The following is a 25,070-nucleotide window of genomic DNA, read 5'->3' on the forward strand; positions in this document are numbered from 1 at the left end:
GCCAGTCTGGATCTAATGTTACTTTGATGTATTATTTTAGAATATTCAATTCTGTCAGAGAATATAAGAAAATGAGTTGGCACATTTGAAATTGCATCAAGATAATTTTAAAGAGGACAGTATAGAATATATATTTTAATTCTAACTAAGGAAAAATATATACATGCAGGGTAACAAGCATTACAATGCAATCTTTTAGAAATATGCTTTTAGATATACTTTTAGAAATATGATATTCTATATCTTATCTAGAAAATTGTTATGGGTAAAAGAGATGATATAGGAGTACATTTAGAAGAATCTAGTACTATTTAATCTGTTTTCAGATTATTCCAGAAACAGAATGTTCCAGCATCCCTGAGGCCCCCCTCCCTGCAACCCATTCTGCTATCATAGTTACCACTAACCTCCCAAAAAGTAAAGTAAGCGTGACTTCTAATAATGTAGACTAAGTGTACAATTGCTGTGATTTATTCTTGTTTTTTTTTTTAATTCAAAATATGCAAGATTAATAAACACTATCATATGTAGCTTTGCAGACATTTTTCTAGTTGTTTATTTGACATCCTGATCCCTTTCAATATTTGCATCAGAATTCAATCACAGTGGTACCCTGATCCCAGTCTTTAGAACTATGAGAAATATTTCTCCCCCTAAGGCACTCAGTCTATGGTATGCTGTTATAGTAGCCCAAAATAATGAAGACGCTGAGCTCATTTCCCAGCCATATTACATATAGTTATCCCTTTCAGTAATAAATGAGAATAGATTAAAACCTGGTTTCTTTTATCTCAGTTTGAGGTTCCAATTTTTTGATGGTAGGTCGTACTGACATGCAGTCTAGCTAGGATGCAAAAACAAAAATGATGTGCAATACTGCTTATATTAAAAAGAAATATAGCAACCTCTCTCTACTTGGCAAAACTTTTCCAGCTCCAACATCTATATTCTTACTTCCGAAATTATCTATTCAGTGCACATCTACATTTACTACTTATTTCCATTCACCCAATTAGCATCTCCTTGTTTAATAGTAATATTCAGGGTTTTCAGATTTCATAAGAATAATTATTGCTTCCTCTTGGGGCTTTGCCATCTCTGTCTTCTCAAAAGCACAGAGTTGTACCTACCCACTTGAGTAAGACATGTCTTCTTATTCTTTCATTTCCCATAAAAATGTAATATAGTCACAACTTTATTCATAACTTATTTTTCTAGCAGGCACAGGAAACATATAAGTATAATTTATAGATAATAAAATATTCCTTTGTGAAACATATCTCTATAATTTATAGACACATATTTCAAAAAGAAAAACACGTCTATGTTTTAACATGTAACAAAATCAAAACAATGAGAATAGCTAACATTTACTGACAATCAGGAACTACATATTTTCATTTAAAAAGCTTCAAATATTCATAGTGTTGCTGAAGACACTGGATTTTAAGAGGGTCTATATCAGTGGCTTATGAACGTGGTGCTTTTGTCCCCCAGAAAATATTTTATGATATTTAGGGTATTTTTGATTGTTATGACTGGGAGGTTACTACTGGAAACAAAAGAATAGAAGCGTGAAGTGCTGCTAAGCATCCTTCAATACACACGATACATCTCCTCCAACAGCCCTCAATATGAACAATAAAGTATTGCTTGGTTGAAAATGGCAATAGTACTGTCATTGAGAATCTCAGCTATATAGGATAGATAACCCGTCCACAATTACACTGTCAGTTATTAGTAGAGCCGAAATAAAGATTGTTGTTGTTAAGTCACTAAATCGTGTCTGACTCTTTGCGATGCCATGAACTGTAGCATGTCAGGCTTCCCTGTCCTTTGGCTGGTGCCAGGACAGGCAGGAGCCCCAGGAAAGAACCATGATTCTGACCACAGAATGTTTAAAAGAGTGAATCAGCCAGCCCAAAACCTCTCCCCAGAGAGAAGCACAGCATCAAGCAGTAGGACCACAAGAAGAGCATGGAGAAAGAAGAAAAACTTTCAAATCTATTCTTGTGATAGACTGAGCCAAACCTGCCTGTGAGTGTTTGAGGGTCTCCTGTGGAGACATGGGTCATCAGTGGCCTGACATGGGGACAGGGGCACTGGCAGTAGTAGTCCTGGGAGGCACGTGTTGGCATAAGTCCTCTTCTTGGAGATCTGCAGAAGCCCTACCATAGAGCCTGTAGACCCCAGAACTGGGCTGTCTCAGGACAAACAACTAACAGGGAGGGAGCAGAGCCCCATACATCAGCAGACAATGAGATTAAAGAAATATGGATAATAATTTGGAAGTTATAAACTAGTAAACTGGTCCAAATTGTCCTGAAATTAATTATAGGGTATATGAGTAAAAGAAAATAAAACATAATCATTGTAGACTTTAAAACAATCTTATATCACTACTTAATGATCATGAAAAAACAAAAACATGTAATTGTATTTAGGATTCAAGAGGTGAAAGCTATCAATATCCACAAAATTTTCATTTGGAAAATCCCCCAAACTATGTAATTCATAAGCATCAGCAATAGGCACAACAGTGCATTTGATGACTTTCTACATTGATATCAACTGTGCAGTTTCACTCTGGCTTCTCACTTCATGAGCAAAAAGTTATGTTACATATCTATGATCTATGTTATTAGAGGACTTTCCAGTTTTAATAAATTATCCTGCTAAACTGATTTTTTTTTTCTGTGCTGGTGATTGAAAACCCAGTACCTGAAGTCATCCTACAACCACAGAAGATCTTGATTACAATGGTCCCTTCCCATTTCTGCACACTCCCAGCCCTTGGATCAACTGGAAAATTTCCACATTTTTCACCAGTATATCTGTGTTGATACAGAAGATATGTTTATTGATTCATTTGTGCACCTTTCACATTTGAAACATATAATTGTCATAAATAAAGTAACCTCATTAAGTTCAGTTCAGTTCAGTCGCTCAGTCATGTCTGACTCTTTGAGACCCCGTGAATCGCAGCATGCCAGGCGTCCCTGTCCATCACCAACTCCCGGAGTTCACTGAGATTCACGTCAATCGAGTCAGTGATGCCATCCAGCCATCTCATCCTCTGTCGTCCCCTTCTCCTCCTGCCCCCAATCCCTCCCAGCATCAGAGTCTTTTCCAATGAGTCAACTCTTTGCATGAGGTGGCCAAAGTACTGGAGTTTCAGCTTTAGCATCATTCCTTCCAAAGAAAGCCCAGGGCTGATCTTTTTCAGAATGGACTGGTTGGATCTCCTTGCAGTCCAAGGGACTCTCAAGAGTCCAACAAAGTTTCTTCAAGAGAAAAAAATGAAAGCAAATTATTCCTTTAGCTATTTTGCTATTTAACATATTTTGGTTTAAAAACTGTTTCCCTGGTTGATTCTCCACACCTGTGATCAATTAGAGAAGAATAGGTACACATATACTTTTAAACATTGAAGCCCTGATTATAACTACTTGTCATTATTTATTAAGTACTTACAACTTAATTAACATGTGGATTTAAGTTTAAATTAAATGTAAGTGAAAATAATATTCTTCCTTCTGGCAGTACTAGCTTCTGAGGCAATTGAACAGGATAGGACCAAATTTTAATACTAAAAACATCCCTTGAAGGTGTTTTTCTAATCTGACTTTTTTTCAGTCTTGTCTCCATTACAATTAACCATGTGTGTGTTTCTATATGTGTGTGTGTGTGTGTGTATGCTAATGCACACAAAAGTTTTATCCAGAAAGAGGTAAAATCATAAAGCTATGAAATCATCTTAAAAGATGAACCAAATTAACAACTTTTCTGTAAAACTCCATAACTTGACCCTTTCTTTTCCTCTTCTCTTCAAGCAGGTTCTGGTTGTTGGTTCTTCTGGGCTCCCAAATATGCTTACTGTACTCTATTATACTTGCATATATTCTCTTTGAACAAGTTATCTATCATTTCTCATATTCATATACTTATTATCTCCCTGCATTAATAGATAGTGCACTCTGCTTTTCTTGAAGGCAAGAATCAAGCTTTAATCAACCTTGTATCTGGAGTGAAGAGTAATTATTCAAGAATGCTACAGGGATTTCAATCTAGACATGACATACAGATAAAAGCTCAATTTTAGGGCTCTTTCTTTCCCTTTCTTTTTCTTTTGATTGGAAATGCTGAATCTAGCATTGCTAATGTGAAATCAGTTTTTGTTCTACAATAGTATAATTCAGATGACTTATTTTTTTCTGACAACTGCTATATGAGGAAAAGCCCAGTTTTAAAAGATGGACAACTGGACTATCATTCTGTAAGTGTTTAGAGAAAATGGTCACCTTTATCTGTTTGAACTCAATTCATGTAATAACACTACATCTGGACATGTGCAACAGGGTAGTGGGGAACGCAATGCAAAACAAAGCAAAATTTTATGTTCTGAGGACTATAAAAACATATGTAAGAAAAATATTTATATTTTGACATTTCTAAAATGTGTAAAGATACTGCTTCTGTTCTAATATTTGTGAATAATATATTACAAAACATGATGACAAGATGTTTGTCCCTGACAAACACCAAGGATGTTATTTTTCAGAAATATTTTGATATGTAATTACAATTTTATTTTTCAGAGCATTCAAATGTCCTGATGACATATACAATCTACAGACAATAATACAGGAAAAAACAACAACAAAAAAAGCAGCACCAAAATAAACAAAAGTATAGCTTCCCTGATTTCCCAGTGGTTAAGAATCTGCCTTGCATTGCAAGGGACACGAGTTTGATCCTCAGTTTGGGAAGATCCCATATCTCTCGGAGCAACTAAGGCTATACATCACAACTACTGAGCATGTGCTGTAGAGCCTTCCTGCCTTAACTACTTAACTACTGAGCCCATGCATTGAAACTACTGAAGCCCACACCTAGAGCCTGAGCTCCGCAATAAGAGGAGCCACCACAATAAGAGGCCCGTGCACCACAGGAAAGTAGCCTCCACTTGCCACAACTAGAGAAAGCCTGTGTGTAGCAACAACTTACCACAGCCCCCAAATAAACAAATATTCAAAAAAAAAAAAAAACACACACAAAAGTAGATAAAGGAGAATAGTCATTTATTTATTTATTTGGATAGATTAAATAAGCTAATGTATTGGGGATGTACTACTAGAAAGATTACTAAAATTTGCCAAAATACTATTAAATGTTTGCTGTGTTGACTGAAAAGGCTAGGCAGCATTAAAATACAAACAAACAAAACTTCAATACAGTTGACAATTAAACATTTACCTTGACAAACTAGTGGAATTTTGGAGCTTTTCTGGAGAGTGTATTCTTCTTAGTCTTTTGAGTCTTTCATTACATGGAAGTGTTAGCTGATTATTTTATTTTTCCTCCCAAAGGATGATGGTATAAATGATAGGTAGAATTCACCCATCTTTATTAGCAAAATATGTGTATTAGAAATTATATGATCTCAGATTGATTAGTTCCCCTTTTAGTCCATGGAATTACATGGTTTCTCTGAAGGATAGGAAGACTATTTTTAAAATCAAGACAATGTTTATAAGAGACAAATAGAAATGTCTCTGGTCTTATGAATTATTAAAGAAATGCATTGGAAAACTCAGTACCATTTCATACGAAAATAATTCCAAATATGGTGAAAAAGGTGAATATGAACATCCAAAAATTCAATGAACTTCATGCTGTATGACCTCAAAGAGGTTCAAACCAAGACATACTATAATCAAATTGGGGAAAGACAAAGATGAAGAGAGAATCTTGAAAACCGTGAGAGATACGTGACTTATCACATACAATAATCACATCTTCAATAATGTCATCAGTAGTTTTCTAACCAGAAACATTGAAAGCCAGAGGTAGTGAGTCATGTATTTAAAGTGCTATAAGAAAAAAACAATTCAAAACAAAACTTCCAAGCAAGAATCTCATATCTGCTAAGAAATATCCTTCAAACATGAGGAAGAAATATTCCCAAATAAAACCTGAGGAAGTCTGTTACCAATAGGCTTGTTCTGAAAGAAGTTCTAACAAGATTCCTGCAGGTTGCAATAAAAGAACACCAGACAGTAACTAGAAAGCCATATAAAGAAAGAACAACTTAAGTAAAGGTAAATATATGGGCAATCCTAAAGTGAAGGGAAGTCGCTCAGTTGTGTCCAACTCTTTGCGACCCGTGGACTGTAACCCACAAAGCTCCTCCATCCATGGGATTCCCCAGGTAAGAATACTGGAGTGGGTTTCCATTTCCTTCTCCAATCCTGAAAGCTAGCATTATTGTAACAATGGTTTATGGCTCCATTTTTTTTGTGTTCTATATGATTTAAGAGACTAATACATCATAAAATGATTGATCTAAAAGCTAGTATTATTATAACTTTGGATTGTAACTCTTTTTTTGTTTTTTAAATAATTTTATACTAATATATTAAAAATGGTTACCTTATGATTTTGGGCACACAACATGCAAAGATGTAATTTGGTGGCATCAGTAAGTGAAGAGAGTGGGGATGGAAGTGTAACTGAGCAGAGTTTTTCTATGTTATTGAAATTCAGCTGGTATAAATTCAAATTAGAATGTTTAATGGTAGGATGCTAAATATAATCCCCATGGTAACCAAAAAAATAGTTACAGAATATACATAAAAGGACATCAGAAGGGAATTAAAATGTTTCACTAGAAAAAAACCAGCTGAGCACAAAAGAGACGGTAATGTAGGAAATGAGGGACCAAAAAAAGCTACAAGATATGTATAATAGTAAACAAATAGCAAAATTAAGCCCCTGCTTATCAGTAAGTAACTTAAATATACATGGACAAACTTTCCAATCAAAAGAAAGAGATGGGCAGGATTAATTTAACAAAAAAGAAAAACATGATTCATATACATGCTATCTACAAGAAACTTTAGATCCAAAGCTATGAATAGGTAGGAAAATGCTGGAAAAAGGTATTCCATGCAAGAGTGGGCTACACTAATATAAGACAAGTCAAATACTTTAAATCAAAAAAGTTTGCAAGATCCAAAAAAGACATCATATGTTAATAAAAGTTTCAATATGTCAAGAAGACATAGAAATTATAAATATCTATGCACCTAATAATAAACCATCAAATTATATGAAGCAAATAATTACAGAATTCAAGATACAGATACAGACATTTCTGAAATAATAAAGATTTCGTTATCAGATTTTAATAATGAGTAGAGCAACTAGACAAAAGATAAGTAAGCAAATAGAGGGCTTTAATCACACAACTGGATGTAACAGACATAGACAGGATAGTCTATCTGTTGGGAAGGAAGATCAAAACTACCAGTCCCAAGTGAAGTTTCCCATGATATGAAGGATGGCAAAAGTCATAATGCCAACCATCAGAAGTATTTGCTCACAGACATAAGTGAGCATACTCTTACAAGTTTGGAGTTTTCAAGAAAGACTCAACTCACATGTCACTGGTAGAGCAATGCTTTACATAAGAAAGGAAATGAGATACAACAAAATCAGTATCTATAGTGTGTGCAGAACTTCCATGGCCAGCAGGCTCCTCCCCATAGTTGATTTGGGGTGATGAATAACATGCACCCCCGTTCTGATGCAGGTGAAGATCCTCTTCCCTTCCTGCAGGGACAGACATACCGGTGGAACTGGGCAAATGCCATATAATGCACACTGTCAAGCAAAACAAACAAGTTCACTGTGTACTCAGAACAGGGGAAAGGTTTCTCCTAAGAAGGAAGAAGAATCTGTTGCCAGGCAGTAAATGCAGACTCAGCTTTCCTAAAGTGGACTGTTCTAAATGTGGTGGATTTTTTTGGTTTGGTTTGGTTTTACATATATAATACACACACTTTTTGTTTGCTATCCATCTTCATTCATTTCTTCAAGATCTCCGTGGATATCAAAATTTTCTAAAGCTCAAGTCCCTTATAGTCAGCCCTCCTTATCTGTGAGTTCTGTGTCTGCATATACGGAGGGCCTGCTGTATAAAAGTTGGGCCCCATCAGTTTCCTACATAGACCTACATATAAAGTCCATGCTTTCATAATTAATAATTTCACACACACATATATCTTTGAATTTGTGATTTTGTATGTTCAAAGCTTACATTTATGAGTACTTTCTGCTCCTGATGCTAAGTCACTTCAGCCATGTCCGACTTTCTGCGACCCTGTGGACTGCAATCCCCCAGGCTCCTCTGTCCATGGGGATTCTGCAGGCAAGAATACTGGCGAGGGTTGCCATGACCTCTTCCAAGGAGTGCTTTCTAGTCCTATTTAATTTTTAGATAATTTTACCACAAGAGTATTTTTTGCACACTTCCAGTTTTGAGGTAAATTTCTAAAATCAATAAAGATATCATAACATACTAGATTTTCAACATTTTCAACACTGCATGGAGAGTGAATCCTTAATTTATACAGATTTTATGTTTCAGATTTTATTTTTAATTATAGAAGGGCTGCCAAGTAAGGTATTTGAGAATTTAAAGAAAACTCCTTTAGATTTTTTTCTTATTTTGGAATATAGGAGTCGTTGTTCCTTCCCCAAACATGCTCAATTGCAGAAGAACTTTACATCTTCCAAGCTAAACTCTAGATGAGATTTTAACTGTCCTCATTCTTTAAGTGAGCATATGGAATCTTTAAATTAAACTTTGATTTCTCATTTATGAAAATTAGAATTAAGATACTAAATTTATGGTAAAATTATTAGATTAGATGAAACACTACATGCATAATGTATCTATTATATAATAGCCACTCAATAAAATAATTCTAGTTACTTTTCTATTCATTCCATTCATTCATTGCTGAGTCTGATAATTGATACATTTCCAAAGCCTTAGCCAAGTGAATTTTAATGTCTTCCCTTAATGTTCACACTCTGTTTTAAATCATGTAATTATAAATATCATCTTTATTCATGATTTATATTAATTTTATTTTGGTCTTGAAATCCTGACTGAAAGCACGGTCCACTTAATATTACAGGAAGTATTTATTGAACTTATAGTGCTTGGGACCTGCAATTCACATATCCAAAGATTGATTATGTATTAAGTTAATCAAATGGAGTCTCTGGAAACTACACTACAATGCAGCTCATAATAAATATCTCTATAGCCTCAAATTTTCAATTTCCATGTTTTTCCATTTCTCTGACAAGAGAAAATAGTAAGCTACAGAACTATGTCCACTGAGTTGAAAGAAAATTTTGCTGTCTACACAGGAAAATCTTGAAATTGAATATTTTCAAGTAAAAAAATATTTTTACAATGTGGTTCTTTCTTAAATGGAAAGAATGAAGGCAACTTATTCAGAATTTTAAGGAAGTTGTGCTTTAGATTGTTGTGCTTTTGATAGGAAACACTTTCTGCTTCCTATCAAATTATTAGATTTTCAAACACAGGTAATCCTTGAATCTAGAGAAAGTCCCTGAAATGGAAAGCAGCATTTTATTTCAGTTAAGTAATGCTGCCCTTCAATAAGACAATTATCATTACACCTCTGTTTTCTCTTGAACTAAATCAGTTATCTTAAAACACCAAGTAGTTTTTCCAAACCAAATCGTATGTTATTCTTGGTAATTTGAACAAAATTTTGTAACCATAAAATTTGTTTCTTAAAATTTTTGAAAATTAATTAATGTATTCTTCATTTCCCCTACAAAGACACAAAATAGAGAATTATAACTCATAATAGAAAGCAAAAGCACCTAAATAACTAACACATTCATTTCTAAGGCTTATTTATAATAGTAGCTCCTCCTCAAAAAATATTAATTCACTTTTCTTTGTTTTTCATATTCTATGTGTACCATTTTTCTTTAACAAATAAATGTGATTTTAAACATAAATCTGTTTAGATGTTCAATTTTATATTCATGTATACGATTAATGTGTATACCTTTTACCTTACTAATTTAAACCATAATTACCAAGTTTCTAAAAAAACTAATATTAACAGAAAAAATATCTTATACCTTTTCCAGTAAAGGTGATCTAAAATCACATTCTAACAGCATAAATAATTACAAATATAATTATGCTGTAGTGTCAAGAAGCATTTAACAGGAGGCTTCCTGTGTGCTGTTTTGGATCTGTCAGGAATTCTCTGCTCCTTATTAATTCCTGAATATTCAGGAATTAAGAGGAGAGGCAAGCCTCTCCCTGGACTGAGGAATCCATTTCCTTCATTAGTTTTTCTATATGGTGATAAGTACCCTCTTCCTTTTTGTGAACCATATGGTAAAAGTGGTTATTTACAACTCTCTCTTTCATATGGATGCTGCTGAAAATAGCTATCTTGTAAGACAGTATAAATACCTACACAATGTTGAATAAAACACCTTTGCTCCATCAGAGCTCTGGTCCCCATGTCTTCCTTTCTTTCTCTCTCTCTCTTTAAGGCTGATCCCCTGGAGCACAGAGGCTCGCTGAGTTCACTTTCCTGCCCGACCCCTAAGACCCTCTCGAGAAGGTGCTCTGCACCTTCACCCCATTGAGAGGGCACCTGAGGCCTTCATGAACAGAGCAAGCCCCGTGCAGGGGCTTTATTGGCTTTCTGTGTGAACCAAGGAATATCAGCCTCTTTCTCTCCTTTACTTTCTTATCTTCAACTCTGGACCACCAAGTTCCAGTCCATTAAAGTACCTCAACATTGTAGCTATTTCTATCTCTTACACTTGTAATTCTTTCACCCAGGTGCTTTGTATTGTTTGTATTTCTTAATATTAACTGTTCATATTTATTTTTGAATGACATGATAGAGGCAAGTCCTCATTAGCACCTTTGAAATTATTTTTAAAATATTGACAGTTGTAGCTGAAAATTATGTTTCTAAATATAAGCAACTATTTGAACCATTTCACTGAGATCAGATCAGATCAGATCAGTTGCTCAGTCGTGTCCGACTCTTTGTAACCCCATGAATTGCTGAGATAGGTGGGGTCAATTCTTCTGGTATAAGTTATGTAAACAAAAATATAAAACTTTCAGAAATAAAATATCTGTATATTTCTATACTGGATACATAACCAAGTGTTTCATTATAGTTAAAAAATAAGAATTTATATTGTTTTTTTTTCAGTAAGTAAATGTTAGTCACTCAGTTGTGCCCTACTCTTTGCGACCCCATGGACTGCAGCCCACCAGGTTCCTCTGTCCATGAGATTTTCCAGGCAAGGATACTGGAGTGGGTTGCCATTTCCTTATCCAGGGGATCTTCCCAACCCAGAGATTGCACCCGGGTCTCCTGCACTGCAGGCAGATTCTTTACCAAGTGAGCTCCAAGGGAAGCCTCTCAGATGCATTCATATATTTATTATAATTCAGAAGATTCAGGTCTCTGATAAACCTCCACTGGAGTCTATTTCTTCTATTTATCTACAGCAATAAAGAATGGATCATTCAGCCAATTAAAATATTTAACAAGTATTGTTCTTCAGTTCAGTTCAGTTGCTCAGTAATGTCTGACCCTTTGCGACCCCATGAACCACAGCACGCCAGGCCTCCCTGTCCATCACCAACTCCCAGAGTCCACCCAAACCCATTTTCATTGAGTCGGTGATGCCATCCAACCATCTCATCCTCTGCCATCCCCTTCTCCTACTGTGTTCAATCTTTCCCTGCATCAGGGTCTTTTCCAATGATCCAGCTCTTCTTATCAGGTGGCCAAAGTATTTTAGTTTCAGCTTCAACATCAGTCCTACCAATGAACACCCCAGACTGATCTCCTTTAGGATGGACTGGTTGGATCTCCTTGAAGTCCAAGGGACTCTCAAGAGTCTTTTCCAACACTACAGTTCAAAAGCATCAGTTCTTTGGTGCTCAGCTTTCTTTATAGTCCAATTCTCACATCCATACATGACCACTGGAAAAACCATAGTCTTGACTAGATGGACCTTTGTTGGCAAAGTAATGTGTCTGCTTTTTAATATGTTGTCTAGTTTGGTTATAACTTTCCTTCCAAGAAGTAAGCATTTTTTAATTTCATGGCTACAATCACCATCTGCTGTGATTTTGGAGCCCAGAATAATAAAGCCACTGTTTCCCCATCTATTTGCCATGAAGTATTTTTCTTAGGTCAATTCAATAAGCCTGGAGGAAAAAGTAGGTTGTTTGCCTCATTAACATCAGATACTATACCTTAGAGTTTTCATTGAAAATGAAAGTGAAGTCGCTCAGTCGTGTCCAACTCTTTGCAACCCCATGGACTGTATTCTAACAGGCTCCTCCATCTACGGGATTTTCCAGTCAAGAATACTGGAGTGTGTTGCCATTTCCTTACCCAGGAGGTCTTCCCAACCCAGGGATTGAACCCGGGTCTCCTGTGTTGTAGGCACACGCTTTACTATCTGAGCCTCCAGGGAAGTCCTACAGTTTTCATTGTACATTATTAAGTCCAGTACACAGGTCCAGATTCTGCTCAATTAAATTTACCTAGTAACTGAAGTGAAAATATCTCACTGGCTGATGGCTGAAATTGCCCTTAGGTGTTTGGTAGCTTCATTCCTCTGAGAAGGAATCACCAATACTTATTACATCCTTTTCAATCCATTATCCTGATCAATGCTTTATTATTTTCATGGTCCATTTGCTAGACATTTTTTGAACTGAAATCACAGCAGTTTCAAGCAAAAATAGATTTACAAATGATAAAACTACAGAATCAGGAAGGTTAAGTGTCTTTTCTTTTATTAGTTCATCTGAAACTGGTTTCTATTTCATTTTAAATGAATGTTTCTTAAGGATAATTATAAAAACGCCCTATTTGCTAGTTCTCCTAACCTTACCCAGACCCATTTTCTAGATGAACATGCTCTAAAGTCTTGATTTTGTGGTTTAAAATATATTGAAGGAGAAAGCCATCTAAATAACAAAGTCAATCATACTACCAATAAACACTTGTTTAGGACTTTTCAAATGGTATGAAATAATTGGTGCCCTGGCACAGACCAAAGTTTGATAACTTCAAAAACTAAAGCTCTAATAACTGTTCTATATCATAGGGCCACATGTTATTATTAGAACCACAATGAAGAATTCTGGTTTACAATATACTTATTGTTAGTACAATATACTAATGTTAGTTATTGACTGATTTCAAGAAAAGGCATTAATTCTGCTGTCATTTCTGTAATGTCTTATGCAATGCCTTTTGCATGTGACATGAAAATTGTCTTTAAATGTAAAGGCTTTAAATCCAGAAACAAAATTAGTTTTAGAGTCTAAGTTTCCACAATTATGTTAACCAGATTCATATTGATGTATGGCAAAACCAATACAATATTTTAAAGTAATTAGCCTCTAATTAAAATAAATAAATTTCATCCACCTCATTAGAACTGATTCAAATGTATTATTTTTAATGACTGAGTAATACTCCATTGTGTATATGTACCACTGCTTTCTTATCCATTCATCTGCTGATGGATATTTAGGTTGCTTTCATGTCCTGGCTATTATAAACAGTGCTGCAATGAACATTGGGGTACACGTGTCTCTTTCAATTCTGGTTTCTTCAGTGTGTATGCCCAGCAGTGGGATTGCTGGATCATAAGGCAGCTCTATTTCCAGTTTTTTAAGGAATCTCCACACTGTTCTCCATAGTGGCTGTACTAGTTTGCATTCCCACCAACAGTGTAAGAGGGTCCCCTTTTCTCCACACCTTCTCCAGCATTTATTGCTTGTAGACTTTTGGATTGCAGCCATTCTGACTGGCATGAAATGGTACCTCATAGTGGTTTTGATTTGCATTTCTCTGATAATGAGTGATGTTGAGCATCTTTTCATGTGTTTGTTAGCCATCTGTATGTCTTCTTTGGATAATTGTCTATTTAGTTCTTTGGCCCATTTTTTGATTGGGTCATTTATTTTTCTGGAATTGAGCTGTAGGAGTTGCTTGTATATTTTTGAGATTAGTTGTTTGTCAGTTGCTTCATTTGCTATTATTTTTTCCAATTTTGAAAGCTGTCTTTTCACCTTGCTTATAGTTTCTTTTGTTGTGCAGAAGGTTTTAAGTTTAATTAGGTCCCATTTGTTTATTTTTGCTTTTATTTCCAATATTCTGGGAGGTGGGTCATAGAGGATCCTGCTGTGATGTATGTCGGAGAGTGTTTTGCCTATGTTATCCTCTAGGAGTTTTATAGTTTCTGGTCTTACATTTAGATCTTTAATCCATTTTGAGCCTATTATACAGAGTGAAGTAAGCCAGAAAGAAAAACACCAATACAGTATACTAACGCATATGTATAGAATTTAGAAAGATGTTAACAATAACCCTGTATACAAGACAGCAAAAGAGACACTGATTTATAGAACAGTCTTTTGGACTCTGTGGGGGAGGGAGAGGGTGGGATGATTTGGGAGAATGGCATTGAAACGTGTATAATATCATATATGAAACAAGTCGCCAGTCCAGGTTCGATGCACGATACTGGATACTTGGGGCTGGTGCACTGGGACGACCCAGAGGGATGGTATAGGGAGGGAGGAGGGAGGAGGGTTCAGGATGGGGAACACATATATACCTGTGGTACATTCATTTTGATATATGGCAAAACCAATACAATATTGTAAAGCTAAAAATTAAAATAAAAATAAAAAAATAAATAAATTTAAATTAAAAAAATAAATAAAGTAAAAAAAATACATATGTTGCTGCTTTATTATTAAATTAAAAGAAATGGGGTTAAAAGTTATATTTTGGATCTTAGCATCATAACAATCATTTTTGTTTTAATGATCATTTTGGTTCATGGTTCCATTTTTTAATCTACTATCTATAGATTTATTTTTACCAGAAAAAAAAATTGCATGCACAAGTACACATACAATTACTGGGGATTTAAGGATGCCAAAAACATATAAACTTATCTCAGTTAACAATAACTGCCTGAATTAAATTCAAAGATGAAAATATAATTTTTTACTTAGGAAAAAGGATGATATTCATTTTAAATGCCTTAAATTTAACCTTCGTTTAAATGAACAATCAACAGCTACAGTTGACTGATAGCACTTTAACATTTCTAATAATACCATTTCACATAACAAACAAATCTTCTTAACCAGTCACTGTTCAAAGCCAAAACATAGTTATATAAATGTTCAGTAGTATTTGAAGTCTGTGTACAGTTAAGAGTAGATTTTGTAACATGAAATGTAATTCTTCTCTCAGAGAAGTATGTTATGTTACTCAAAACCCACGTTACTGATATTTGCAGATGAATGCTTTATCATTTGAGTGGCAAATATAATGTGTGTGGATTTAATCTAACTAATGATTTACTTTAAGCAGTTCAGTTATGGTATAAAAAGGAACAGCTGGCTGTCAGAAGTGTTTACTGTGACTTTAACAGACAACAGCAACTACAGAATGTAGAGTCTTAATGAAGGAGAGGCTCTAAGCTGCCTGTGGACAGAATTACAAATGTTTCAGGAATGTCACAGTAATTTGTTTTCTTCTAAGGGTTACCAAATAAATCAGCAATTTCATTGCCTAAAAGAGGTGAAGTCCACAAGATGTGAATGTTAACAAATTCTTCAGGCTCTTTGAACTAATGTTTCATTTATTCTTTATATTTTTCACTCTTTAAGTGGTATATTATTAGCATGGAACAAAGGGAATAAATCCTCACATTTGCTTGACAAGTTGAGGTTCAGTATTGTGGTGCTCAATCAATTTGAATTTCATGTACCACTGTTTCCCCTGACATTTTACCATAGGGGATCCCATTCATATACCAGATTTCCATAATAAATATGGGAGGATAGTCAGAGCATAAAATGAACTGATACACACGAGATTGTGAGTCTATGTAATTTGTCAATTGATATGTGGAGTTAGACTTTAGCTGGAAATGGGCTGAGCATTTCAAAAGTGAAGGTGAAGTATCTAAGATATTTAGTGTCAGAAGAAAAATGCATGTGTGATACAAATTAGAAAGCAGTGAATGGGTGCAACAGAAATATGTAATAAAATATGGTTTTCACAGAGCAGTTTTGCAAGTTTAAATTAAGTAGAATCCAAAATAGAACAGATTTTCAGATTATTTTCTTATTATTTGTTTCAACCTTATTCTACAGATGATGTTCAGCAAACTATGGTCCATGCACCAAGTTTGGCATATTAAAAGTTTATTGTAAATACAATTTTATTGGAACACAGTGACAGTCATTCATTTATGTATTGTCTATGGGTTGATTTAGCACCGCATCTGCAGAGTTGAGTAGTTGTTATGGAGATTATAAGGCCTATAAAATTTAAAATATTCATTTTCTCATCTTTTGCAAAAATATTTTGCCAACTTCATGCTGAATGTATGAAAATACTTGAAGGTTAAATTCTACTATAAGTTGTTTGCCTTTTTTAATGTTCAAAGTCTCCTTTTCAGTAATGTAGTCTCTAATACAAGCTAGAAAAAGATTTATGTTTGCCGTGTGTGTGTGTGTGTGTATGCTCAGTTGCTCAGTGTGTCTGCCTCTTTGCAATCCCATGGACCGTAGCCCACCAGACTCCTCTGCCCATGAAATTTTTCAGAGAAAAATACTGAAGTGGGTTGCCATTTACTATTCCAGGGGCTCTTTCTGACCCAGTTTGCCACAGATTTTTTTTTTTTTTAATATAATAGGTACTAAGCTCATTATTACATTGGTGCTTAATTAGGACAGGGTCTTCCCAGGTGGAGCTAGTCCTAAAGAACCTGCCTGCCAATTCAGGAGACATAAGAGATGTGGGTTTGATCCCTGGATCCAGATGATCCCCTGGAGAAGGGAATGGTAACCCACTCCAGTATTCTTGCCTGTAAGATCCCATGGACAGAAGAGCCTAGCAGGCTATAGTCCGTAGGGTGGTAAAGAGTTGGACACAACGGAAGTGACTTAGCAATTAGCACAGAACTATTTAAAATATTAGCGGGCTAAAGAGTTTATGATGGAAATCAGGACTTACATGAATGTGACTGGAACTGGCTAAATGAAATAAGATAGATAAGAACTGGGAAATAAGGTAAGTTCAATTCAGTTCAGTCACTCAGTGGTCTCCGACTCTTTGTGACCCCATGAATCGCTGCACACCAGGCCTCCCTGTCCATCACAAACTCCCCCAGTTCACTGAGACTCACGTCCATCGAGTCAGTGATGCCATCCAGCCATCTCATCCTCTGTTGTCCCGTTCTCCTCCAGCCCCCAATCCCTCCCATCATCAGAGTCTTTTCCAATGAATCAACTCTTCCCATGAGGTGGCCAAATACTGGAGTTTCAGCTTTAGCATCATTCCTTCCAAAGAAATCCCAGGGCCGATCTCCTTCAGAATGGACTGGTTGGATCTCCTTGCAGTCCAAGGGACTCTTAAGAGTCTTTTCCAACACTACAGTTCAAAAGCATCAATTCTTTGGTGCTCAGCTTTCTTCACAGTCCAACTCTCACATCCATATACAACCACAGGAAAAACCATAGCCTTGACTAGACGAACCTTTTTTGGCAAAGTAATGTCTCTTCTTTTCAATATGCTATCTAGGTTGTTCATAACTTTCCTCCCAAGGAGTAAACATCTTTTAATTTCATGGCTGCAGTCACCATCTGCAGTGATTTTGAAGCCCCCCAAAATAAAGTCTGACACTGTTTCCACTGTTTCTCCATATATTTCCCATGAAGTGATGGGACCAGATGTCATGATCTTCATTTTCTGAATGATAACATTAAAAGCAGTTAAACTAGATAAGATAACAAAAATTAAAACTTTTGAGGCTTAAATACTTATGTAAAGATATATATATATATATATATATATATATATATATATATTTGCAATTTAAGTCTGAATTTGGCAATAAGGAGTTCATGATCTGAGCCACAGTCAGCTCCTGGTCTTGTTTTTGTTGACTGTACAGAGCTTCTCCATCTTTGGCTGCAAAGAATACAATCAATCTGATTTCAGTGTTGGTCATCTTGTGATGTCCATGTGTAGAGTCTTCTCTTGTGTTGTTGGAAGAGGTTGTTTGCTATGAACAGTGCATTTTCTTGGCAAAACTCTATCAGTCTTTGCCCTGCTTCATTCTGTACTCCAAGGCCAATTTTGCCTGTTATGCCAGGTGTTTCTTGACTTCCTACTTTTGCATTCCAGTCACCTATAATGAAAAGGACATCTTTTTTGGGTGTTAGTTCTAAAAGGTCTTGTAGGTCTTCATAGAACCACTCAACTTCAGCTTCTTCAGCATTACTGGTTGGGGCATAGACTTGGATTACTGTGATATTGAATGGTTTGCCTTGGAAACAAACAGAGATCATTCTGTCATTTTTGAGATTGCATCCAAGTACTGCATTTCAGACTCTTTTGTTGACCATGATGGCTACTCCATTTCTTCTAAGGGATTCCTGCTCACAGTAGTAGATATAATGATTCCTAGAATGTCAGCGTTCATTCTTGCCATCTCCTGTTTGACCACTTCCAATTTGCCTTGATTCATGGACCTGGCATTCCAGGTTCCTATGCAATATTGCTCTTTACACCATCGGACTTTGCTTCTATCACCAGTCACATCCAGAACTGGGTATTCTTTTTGCTTTGGCTCCATCCCTTCATTCTTTCTGGAGTTATTTCTCCACTGACTTCCAGTAGCATAGTGGGCACCTACTGACCTGGGGAGTTCCTCTTTCAGCATCCTATCATTTTGCCTTTTCATACTGTTCATGGGCTTCTCAAGGCAAGAATACTGAAGTGGTTTGCCATTCCCTTCTCCAGTCTACCACATTCTGTCAGACCTCTCCACTATGACCCTCCTGTCTTGGGTGGCCCCACGGTCATGGCTTAGTTTCATTGAGTTAGACAAGGCTGTGGTCCTAGTGTGATTAGATTGACTAGTTTTCTGTGATTATGGTGTCAGTGTGTCTGCCCTCTGATGCCCTCTTGCAACACCTACCGTCTTATTTGGGTTTCTCTTACCTTGGCCGTGGGGTATCTCTTCACGGCTGCTCCAGCAAAGCACAGCTGCTGCTCCTTACCTTGGATGAGTTGTGTCTCCTCACCACCGCCCCCCCCTGACCTTGAACGTGGAATAGCTACTCTAGGCCCTCCTTCGCCAGTGCAGCCACCACTCCTTGGACGTGAGGTAAAATTATTGTCAGTAATAGTCTTAGTCATTGAAGCAGTTGCACTGATTTCAGCTTTAAGGGAAATCTTAGAAGCTGTGCAAGTCTAGCTTTCAAAGTGAGACCATGAAAGGAAATCTGGTGGAGAGATCTTTGGAATTAGGTGTTCTTGAAGCAATTTCAGTGAAAGGATTGGCAGATGTCTTGGGTCCACAATTGACTGCTGGGTCCAGTAGTTCAAAATATCACCTGGATTCTGAACTCCAGAATCTAGCTATGTCTAGCTCTGATGTGGTCCTAAGACCTTTGAAAAGTTATGTTTCTTTATTTCAAACTTTTAACTCTTGTGCATTTTCCTGTTTTGTTCAACTCTAAGGAATATATATATGAAAGAGGAAAATAGAAAATATAGTTTCCAGTTTAAACTAAGTTGACAAATACCTATTATCCTCACAGATTCTGTGAGCCAGAAATTTTGACTGGACACAGTAGGGAATATTTGTCTTTGTACTACTTGGCATCTTCTGTTGAGGTTTGAAAGCCAGGAGATGTAATCATCTCAAGATGTATTCTTTTATAAGTCTGGTAATTGGTGATGATAAAACTCAAAGAGCTAAGGACCAGTACAGCTGAATTTCTTTTGGAATATTTACTTTATGTGGTGTCTACACGCGATCTCATTAGCACAGAAGCTTCAAAGTATTTGGACTTTTTTACATGTCCACTCAGATCCCCCAAGGCATCTCATTAGAGAGTGAGAAGTAAGGTGGAAACTGTGTCCTTTTTAAGACTAAGCCTCAGAATCGACTTAGCATCTTTCCAATATCATCTACTTAAATGGATACTCCCAAGTTTCTGCTGAGGTTCAAGGAAAACAAATGAAGACCAATAGTCAGTTACATTGTTGGACGTGTACATAGTTCATCAATAAGCTTTATGAAATAAAATCTGTCACACTTTTAAATTTTGTCATTATTTTTGTAATATCCTAGAAGTCCATTTATTTTATTTTATTTATTTTTTTTTGCAATTTTATTTAAGTATAAAATCTATTTATTTATTTATTTTTAAATTGTATTTATTAATTTTTTACTTTAGAATATTGTATTGGTTTTGCCATACATCAACATGCACCTGCCACAAATCCATTTAAAAATACATTTTTACTGTTTATAAATTTATTTATACTAGTACTCAAAATATATATTCCTCATGGGGGATCTATAATTAATTTAAATTTTTATTATTGTTTCTTCTTTGAATCATGAGGTATTTACAAATGTAAATATTGAGAACTGTAATTTCTTTATAGCACAGTTTAAAGTACTTAAAAATTTTATTGCTATACTTTAACTCAAGTGTTAATTATGAAGATTTTTCAGTCAGTTCAGTTCAGTCGCTCAGCGACTCTTTGTGACCCCATGAACAGCAGCATGTCAGGCCTCCCTGTCCATCACTAACACATGGAGTTCACCCAAACGCATATCCATTGATTGAGTTGGTGATACCATCAAATCATCTCATCCTCTGTCGTCCACTTCTCCTGCCCTCAATCTTTCCTGGCATCAGGGTCCTTTACAATGAGTCAGCTGTTTGTATCAGGTAGCCAAAGTATTGGAGTTACAGCTTCAACATCAGTCCTTCCAAAGAACACCCAGGACTGATCTCCTTTAGGATGGACTGGTTGGATCTCCTTGCAGTCCAAGGGACTCTCAAGAGTCTTCTCCAACACCAAAGTTCAAAACCATCAATTCTTTGGCACTCAGCTTTCTTTATAGTCCAACTCTCACATGCATACATGACCACTTGGAAAACCATAGCCTTGACTAGATGGACCTTTGTTCGCAAAGTAATGTCTCTGCTTTTCAATATGCTATCTAGGTTGGACATAACTTTCCTTCCAAGGAGTAAGTGTCTTTTAATTTCATGGCTGCAATCACCATCTGCAGTAAGATTGGAGCCCAGAAAAATAAAGTCAGCCACTGTTTCCACTGTTTTCCCATCTATTTGCCATGAAGTAATGGGACTGGATGCCATGAGCTTAATTTTCTGAATGTTGAGCTTTAAACCAACTTTTACACTCTCCACTTTCACTTTCATCAAGAGGCTGTTTAATTCTTCTTCACTTTCTGCCATAAAGGTGGTGTCATCTGCATGTCTGAGGTTATTGATATTTCTTCTGGCAATCTTGATTGCAGCTTATGCTTTCTCCAGCCCAGTGTTTCTAATGATGTTTCTCTGCATATAAGTTAACTAAGCAGGGTGACAATATACAGCCTTGACGTACTCTTTTTCCTATTTGGAACCAGTCTGTTGTTCCATGTCCAGTTCTAACTGTTGCTTCCTGACCTGCATACAGATTTCTCAAGAGGCAAGTCAGGTGGTCTGGTATTCCCATCTCTTTCAGAACTTTCCACAGTTTATTGTGATCCACACAGTCAAAGGCTTTGGTATAGTCAATAAAGCAGAAATAGATGTTTTTCTGGAACTCTCTTGCTTTTTCCATGATCCAACAGATGTTGGCAATTTGATCTCTGGTTCCTCTGCCTTTTCTAAAACCAGCTTGAACATCAGGAAGTTCATGGTTCACATATTGCTGAAGCATGGCTTGGAGAATTTTGAGCATCACTTTACTAGCGTGTGAGGTGAGTGTAATTGTGTGGTAGTTTGAGCATTCTTTGGCATTGCCTTTCTTTGGGATTGGAATGAAAACTGACCTTTTCCAGTCCTGTGGCCACTGCTGAGTTTTCCAAATTTGCTGGCATATTGAGTTCAGCTCTTTCACAGCATCATCTTTTAGGATTTAAAATAGCTCAACTGGAATTCCATCACCTCCACTAGCTTTGTTCGTAGTGATGCTTCCTAAGGCCCATTTGACTTCCCATTCCAGAATGTCTGGCTCTATGTGAGTGATCACACCATCGTGATTATGTGGATCATGAAGATCTTTTTTGCACAGTTCTTCTGTGTATTCTTGCCACTTCTTCTAAATATCTTCTACTTCTGTTAGGTCCTTACTATTTCTGTTCTTTACTGAGCCGAACTTTGCATAAAATGTTCCCTTGGTATCTCTAATTTTCTTGAAGAGATCTCTAATCTTTCCCATTCTATTTCTTTTCATCTATTTCTTTGCATTGATCACTGAAGAAGGCTTTCATATCTCTCCTTGCTATTCTTTGAAACTCTGTATTCAAATGGGTATATCTTTCCTTTTCCCTTTTTTTTTCATTTCCTCTTTTTTTTTTTTACCTCAGCAAAATTTTTTTAGCATAAATCTTGCTGATTTTTAGCAATAGTCTCCGTTGAGTTTGAGCAAGATACAAAAATGGAAGCCCACAGAACCAAAAGCAATATATTTGAGGGAAATGGTCAAGTACAAGACAATAGGACACATTTCCCTCTTTTAACAGCTATTTGCAAGGCCTCCCATACAGCCACTTTGCTTTTTTGTATTTCTTTTTCTTGGGGATGGTCTTGATTCCTGTCTCCTGTACAATGTCACAAACCTCCATCCATAGTTCATCTGGCACTCTGTCTATCAGATCTAGTCCCTTAAATCTATTTCTCACTTCCACTATATAGTCATAAGGGATTTGATTTAGGTCATACCTGAATTGTCTAGTTGTTTTCTCCACTTTCTTCAATTTCAGTCTGAATTTGGAAATAAGGAGTTCATGATCTGAGCCACAGTCAGCTCCCAGTCTTGTTTTTGCTGACTGTATAGAGCTTCTCTATCTTTGGATGCCAAGAATACAATCAATATGATTTCGGTGTCGACCATCTGATGATGTCCATGTGTAGAGTCTTCTCTTGTGTTGATGATAGTGTTTATGAGTCTTCAAATGTATAATTATGTTTTAAGTATATATTTCTTTGTTATTAGTCTATCCAAATTCTGTTATTATCAGAACATGCTATTTAATGATATCAATTATTTAATTTTATAATCTTAAATGATCCAGTTTGCCTTTAAATTATAGAAATATCTTTTGCATGCTAAAAACTGTGTATTCTTTAGTTCATTTTTTCTTAATACACAGACACACTAAATAATACTGTTTAAACATGTTCACTAGAGAAATACTTATTTCTATATCTTACTATATCTTTCTATAGTACTGTCTATATCTTAAACCTTGGTATTTATGCTTGGGAAATGTGTATGAAGAAAATAGACAATATTCCCAGCTCCCAATGAGTTGAATTTTTATAATGACAGGAAAGAAATGATCAATATACTAACTAAATAATTAAATGTAAATTGGAGATGATAAATTGCATGAGAGAAAAAAATGAGGTAATAGCTATCATTAACATTACATAACATTTACAGTGCCATATGAACTGATTAACCGTGGCCTCACTGAAATGCAACTTTTGTACACAGACATCATAGATGGGAGGGAGGGATCCAAACAGGTACTCTTCCCTGTCAGAGGAAACAGTCAGTACAATTCCCCTCATTTAGGAATATCCCTAGTAGTTTTGAAAAATAGCAAATATGACCTTATGGCCTGAATGAGGTAATCAAACCTGAGAGAGAATTGTAGCAGATGAAGTCAGAGAAGAGACATAGAGCTAAATCATGGAGTAAAATTTGAGCTTTCACTCATATCAAATAATGAGTTATAACATATTCATCATTTTCTGCCTTCTGTTTTAGTGGGATTATCTGCTCTTAGAATAGACTTGGTGGAAAAAAGGCAATCATAAGGAAAGTGCAGAAAATCCAGGCAGAAATTATGGTAACTACAACTAGGGCCCTAGAAATGGAGATTGAGACAAGAAGCCAAGTTCTGAATATATTTTGAAAATAGATTTAATAGAATAGGCTAGTAAGTAGAACTGGGTATTAGAGATAAAGGAAGAGTTTTCTTTTTTTTCAATTTGGCCAACTGGAATAATGAAACTGTAATGAACTAAATATGGTTGATTGCAGATACAGAATGTTTTGGAAAATTCCAGTGACTCAGTATTTGGATATTATAAGTTCTGGATGAAATTCAACTTCTAAATGGAATTACTGAGTAGGAAAATTCTGGAATTTAGAAGAGTGCTATGGTCAAAAGATATACAACTGTGAGTTGAAAATACATACCTAGTATTTTATATCAAGAGACAAAATGAATGCACCAAAATAATGTTTATAAACAGAAGAGAGAAGAAAATCTCTTGATTCTGGGACACTCCAGTGATGGTCAAAAACACAAGGTCATTCAGCAAAGAAAATTGACGGGCTTGGTAAAATGTTTTAAAAACAAAGAAAGAGCCCACGTATTTATTAAAAAGCAAGTTTAAAAAAAAGTGTATCAGCCAAGAGTGTCAATGTTAAATGCTGCTTATAGATAAAAATTGAAGAGATCTAAACAAATATTCTGTTTTCTTTGTTTGGCAATCCATATGTGACATATGGTTACAGAAATATCTACTTTGTTGTTTCTTTAACCAATTTATAAGATTTTTACTTTGAAAATATTCAAACATTTATTAAAGTTGAAAAAAATTTACAATGAGCATATTTACAAATTTAGTTAGAACCATTTACTACATAAATGGCCATCTTTAAAATTTTGTATAAATGGAAACACACAATATTTGCTCTATGAAAAAAGTTTATCTCAGTCAGCATAAGGTTTTGAGAGTCATTCAGTTTGCTATGTGTTTTCCATGTAAGCACACCTCCCACCTCATATAGTTGGATAACAAAGTAATTTTCAATCTTGGCTATTAAAATAAAGCTTCTAAGAATATTTTCATATGAATCTATTGTGAAATGTATTTTGCATTTTCTTGGATAACTACCTGAAAGTGGTATTGCTCATTCACAGAGTGAGTTTTATAAGAAATGATTAAAATGTTTCCTAAAGATGTAGGAACTTTCATACACTGAAAAATGATAACATTTCCAGATATTGGAAATTTACCAACATTTCGTAATGTTGATGAGTGTATAGTAGTATCCCACTGTAGTTTTACTTCACAT

Source organism: Bos grunniens, chromosome 6 (assembly GCF_055505025.1).
Source record: "Bos grunniens cultivar Pamir isolate PY7600 chromosome 6, Bosgru_T2T1.0, whole genome shotgun sequence".
Lineage (NCBI taxonomy): Eukaryota > Metazoa > Chordata > Mammalia > Artiodactyla > Bovidae > Bos > Bos grunniens.